Here is a 6000-nt window from a genome sequence, read left to right as displayed (position 1 = left end):
TGTCAAGAAGCCTATTATGAGCAGACAAGTAGAAAAATGGTAGTGAAAGGAAGGGACCAATTAGGATTGAAAAAGGAGACCTTCTTGCAAAGTTAGAAAGGATGGTTGAGGCACCAAATAAGCTCTTTCCATCTGTCTTGACTAAACAGGATGCTGCCAAAGAGGCAAAACGAGGGATGCAATTCTGATATTAGATAAATTGAAGATGAATTTCAAAAGTTAGCATTTCTTCCAACTCTCTTTGCACTGGAGTGTGGTACCAAAGGACTAGAGAATTGCAAATGGTCTAATGTTTAAAACTGGAGCTTAGAATAAACCTAGCAACTGCAGGCCAGTCAGTGGAAAGTCTTAGAGGCAGGTATTAATGTGTATTTGGAAATTTATGGACCAGTAAATTGAGAAGTCCTGGGGTTTCCTCCAGGTGCTCTGGTTTCCTTCCACAGTCCAAAAATATGCAGGTTATATGAATTGGCCATGCACAATTGCCTATAATATGCAGGGATGTGTAGGTTGGCTGGATAGGCCATGGGAGATGCAAAGTTACAGGGATAGGGTAGGGTGTGGGTCTGGGTGGGATGTTCTGCCAAGGGTCGGTGTTGACTCGATGAGCCGAACAGCCTACTTTCACATGGTACGGATTCTGCGCGCTTCAATATGAACGGATAGGCTTCTTTCTGTACTGTATCACTGTAACGATTAGGTCAACGGGCCCTCGTCTCTTGTTTTGGATTCATTCAATCGTTTCTTATTCCTCGGTGTTTTCTCCATCCCCCAGCAGGCTGTGTTTCCGTCTGCCCCAGTCTGAGCTCTTTTCTTCTGCCCGGTGAGCCTCAGAGAAAGCAGGAACTGCAGATGCTGGAGAATCTGAGATAACAAGGTGTAGAGCTGGATAAACACAGCTGGCCCAGCAGCATCAGAGGAGCAGGAAGGCTGACGTTTCGGGCCTGGTCTAGCTGGAAGTCCCCCAGCTGGAATTCCCCCAGGAATTTGGCGAATCACTTTCCCTCCTGTCTTCCTTCGGAAATGTGGACCCTCTCACAGCGGGATCCCTCTCAGACTTCGCGCCAATTCCCGGATCAACCGCCACCAGCCCTCACGACCCTCTTCCCGCGGGAGGGTGGGGGCGGGGCACGGCACCCCGTAACCGCCGCGCGACCCTCTCCCCGCGGGAGGGTGGGGGCGGGGCACCCTGTAACCGTCACCCGCCCGCGCGACCCTCTCCCGGGAATGGGGACGGTGCCGGCGGGTATCCTGTCTCTATTTATTTCAGAGCCCCCTCCCCCATTTCTGAAGAAGGGTCCCGACTTGAAACATCAGCTTTCCTGCTCCTCTGATGCTGCCTGGCCTGCTATGTTCATCCAGCTCCACACTGTTATCCGTAACCGGAGGAGCTCCGATCTCCTGTAATATGTGATGGGAAAAGTAATCAAGATATCGGGAAGTGCTGAACACTATCAAAAGCCATCCTCCAAGAAGTAACAAAATATGGTGAATATTGCCGCATTGGAACACACGAAAGATGAGGGCTACAAAGAAGTGGCTTCAGGCACATATAATGAGGATTAGTTGGACAAGGCCCAATGGAGGGGTATTTGAGCAGGCACAATTGGTTTTGCTGGCAACCGCCAAAAGACAACTCCATTGCTTTGACTAAGTAGGAAAGAGAAAGGAGAACATCACGTAGTCACCCTTAAATTTGAAGTTGGCAGAGCAAGAGGAAGACAAAAGGAAAAATACACTGGCAGTTTAATGAGCCATGCCAGTATGCAATTTTGAGAACAACACCTAGATATTGGCTGCTATTAAGGATCATTAATGTTGGCTTAAAACATTGCACCTGAAGAAGACAATTAAGAGAAATACTCATGTGAAGATAGAAAATATTTGCCGGTTAATTCCTGGGAAAACATCTCTCGTCATTGTGTCAGCAGTCTAGTAAGTTTCGAATATATTTTCTCTCTGAAACATTCGTCTGGCATCTTGGCCAATGTTATTCCCTGATTGGCACTATTCCCCTAATGCAGTTAACCTTCTGGAAAAGAGATGACGTTGGGCTTGCTATCTGATGGATGAGAACCTAATGCCTACATTAAATACTGCTGTATTCCTTCTTCAAGTTCTTCACTGGTTGTCAAGAACTTTGAGGTCTCTTGAAATTGTCCAAGAAACTACATAACTGCAAGCCTTTTTGTTCATGTATCCTGTGATTCCATTTATGTGGAATCATGACATGGGGTTGGCTTTCATGCTTTAGTATGTTGTTATCTCACTTGTCTCATTAGTTTGTTCCCTTTCATTTATGCAAGGAACGTTTTTTGTCCTATGCTTTCTGTGTTTTAGGGTGAGGAATTATGTGCACACTACAAGATTTATGATGAGGTAGGAAGTACATTACAAAGCAAAGCCCTGCTAAAATGTAAACAAAGCGCTGAATTGTTTAAGCATGTTGTCCCTAAAGTGTTATTTACAGTTTTGCTTGCTGGTGAAAGAATATAAATGGCTTTGGAAGATCCCAGTACGGAGACAATTGTGTGTGTTTGTTGTTCAGGACATGAGAAAAATGAATATCAGAAAAGAGAAATTTTATTATGATGGAATTGAAGTTCTGAAGATTGTGTGTTCAAATAATAAGTATTATAGGAGTGAGAAGGAAATTCAGGTTGAATTTTTTTGTCACATGATTAATTTTCAAGGTATGATCATTCAAGCAAATACAATAACAACAAAATACAGTTTTCATGTGTACAGTGTCTTGAAATCTGAAAGCATTCCAAGAATTTTAACTGAACCACATTTGGAAATAGACATAGATACAAATTTTATATTTGTTTCACATATGATTGGTTTTCAACAGTATTACCTTCTGATGAGACAGTTTAGCTGCAGACAATAAAGTTAGTTGCAAACATCATAATGTTGAAGCCTCATTGGAAGTACACTTTGTACAGATACCTATCTTTAACTAAACAAATAAAACTGAAATCTGAAAATGAAAGCAAAATAACAAATACTAGGTAAATTCAGAAGTAGAAACAGATGGGAACTAAATATTCTGTAAGCTCTTAAAATTCTAATTGACTTCTTTGCTTTCATAATTCTAAGTTCAGCATAGAATTAAACAAGTTTCTCTGGGCATGTACCATCACAAAATGCATTAGCAGCCTCATGAGTTATACATGCCTTCCTGTCTGCATTGACCTGTTTGGTTCAACAAGGTGGGGACATTGTGAAATGCTAAAGAGACTCAGCCGACCTGGCAGCATGTGTGGAGACGGAAACACAGGTAACATTTCGGCTCCTTCAGAACATGTATAGACTAGCTGTAGTTTCTTCGGGCTCCAGGGATGGAGGTTACTCTCATTCCAGTTTTCCGGATATGGTTCTGCTACAGGACATTCTACCATTTCTGGGATTGCAACATGTAGTTGGGTGGTGGGTGTAGGAATTACAGTTACCATATTGTGGTACACCATATCTATCATTCCTACATTTTATTAGACACCACTTTTGCATGCAGTTATGTCAGAATCTGATTCTTAAATTTGATTCAAACTCATTGGAGAATAATTCCACCTGATCTGTTGTTTTTCACTATATCAGTGAATTTATTCCCAATTATCATGTTATTGCAGAGGCCCGTAAAGCATTTCTTACTCAAGGAAATAGAAAGTAATTCTGTAAATAAAAGTAGGGTGGGATTGTTTGCTACCAGATTTGTCATGGTGTCCTTTCAAAAAACAAACAATCTGACGCTTTAGATTAGAATTTTCAACAAGATTATCAAACAAACGTTTACCTGCATGGTTGAAACTTGACAAACACAGTGAAATTTTGCAATATCCGACTTAGTTAATCACAAATGTGCTTATGTGGCAGGCTTGCACCTCAGAAGATAATGGCCTGCTGTCTGGTGGGAACTCTGTGTTAAACATTGTCTAGAGTGGCTCAGGAATTCCATTCTGGCGTTGCCCTCTCTCACATTTGTTGCAGAGTAAGGAAGTGGACTGGGAATGTGCAGGGTACCCTCGCCTCTGTTTTCTCAGAATCTGTTGCACTTTCTGTTTCTGTTTACCTCTCCAATGCCCCAGCAGGCAGTCTCGCTGACCTTGCCCACTAGCAAGTGTCTTCCATTTGACAGTGTTGATGACCATCATTGTTATATCTCATTTGCAGACAACCTTGTAGCAGAGGGATTTATACCTGGGATGTTGTGACCCAGGGACCAATTCACTTGCCTGAAGGTCTTTGGATGTACAGTCATCATTGATCTGATAAATGGCTGAGCCAATGTAGATGTTGATAACTTAATAATGAGTGCGTGCTGGTTAGATTGCCATGCTTCAGAACTTTGAGTTGATGGCTTTGTCCTGCCAAGAGATGCCAAATCTATGTCTGGGGATTGAAAGTGGAAATCCTTCTGCCATTTTTCCTGTATAACATGTGGTCCAAATCTCTTCGCACTATGGACTACCTTCAGGTATAATCTAGGGTGAACACAGTCACCAAGGGAGCTCTAGACATTACAGAAAGTCTGTCTGTTGTGGCTGAGATAGACATCAAACCCACAGAGTAGGAGTTTAACCAAGTTTGCCATTGAGAAAGTTCCAATGGTAGAATTTGTCAAGCAGAGAAAACTTCTGCACAAACTTCTCTGTTATTTCTGGAGTGAGGGATGCAGTGATCCCTCTGTGATATGCATATCACAAAGATTGTGACCCTGAAGAAGAACAAGGGCAATTACAGTGATTGCACCAACTTTTGAGGCATTTCCTTCTAGGCATCATGGGAATGTATTTGGCCTGTATTGCCCTTGTCAAACTGCTCATCCTGGCTGAATTCATACAGCCTGAATCCCAGTGTGGTTTGTGATCTGAAAGATCACAATGCCCTTAAGAATCTTATATGCTTCAATAAAGTCATCTCTTGTTCTTCACAGAATCATAGAATTGTTACACCTCAGAAGGACAGCATTCAATCCATTGTGCCTGCACGAGCTCATTAAATGACCATCATCACCTAGTGCCAATTTCCTGCTTTTTCCCCACACCATTTGCACACTACTTCTATCCAAATAATCATCCAATGCCGTTTTAAATGCCTCAATTGAACCTGCCTCCGCCATATGCGAGGGGAAAAAAGTTTTGTTACATCACCCTTTCTTCTTTTGCACATCACTTTAAATCTATGCACTCTTGATCATGTCCCTTTTACAATTGAAAATATCTCCTCTCTATCTACTCTATCCAGTTGTCTTTCAATTAAAATGAAATCCTCTATTAAATCTCCTCTCAGTTGTCTTCTCTCCAAAGAGAACAGTTCCAACTTCTTCAATTCATCTTTTTTTCAATCATAACTGCAGTTTCACATTCCTGAAATCATTCTTGTAAATTGCTTCTGCACTCTGTCCAGTACATTTAATTATTTTCTACAATGTGCGCCATCGACTGTGCAGAGTACTCCAGCTGTGGTCTAACAAGTGTCTTATACACAGGTTCAACGTCACCATCTTATGCTTATATTCTTTACCCCTATTAATATAGCTGTACTCTTTAGTAATCACTCTTTCCACTTGTCCTGCCACTTTCAACAATCTGTGCACATCTACATCCAGTTTCCTCTGCTCCTGCACCTTCTTTAGAGTTGTACCCTCTATTTTTATGATATTTTTCAATTTTTTTTTGACCAAAGTGCATCACCTCAAAGCTCTGAAGAAGAGTCACTGGACCCAAAACATTAACTATGACTTCTCTCCACAGATGCTGTCAGACCCACAGAGCTTTTCCAGCAATTTCTGTTTTTATTTCTGATTTCCAGCATCCACAGTTCTTTTGCTTTTTTGCATCACCCCTCAGTTGTCTGTACAGAACCTCATCTGCCACCTATCCAGCCATTCCACCAGCTTGTCAACGTCCTTTTGGAGTTCAATTGACCTCAGAGTTTCCAACTCTTCCAAGTCCCGTTTGATTTGAAAACTTTGAAACTGTCCAAGATCCAGATCAT

Source organism: Rhincodon typus, chromosome 17 (assembly GCF_021869965.1).
Source record: "Rhincodon typus isolate 14 chromosome 17, sRhiTyp1.1, whole genome shotgun sequence".
Lineage (NCBI taxonomy): Eukaryota > Metazoa > Chordata > Chondrichthyes > Orectolobiformes > Rhincodontidae > Rhincodon > Rhincodon typus.
The sequence above is the reverse complement of the archived record's forward strand: the minus strand, read 5'-3'. Positions refer to the sequence as shown.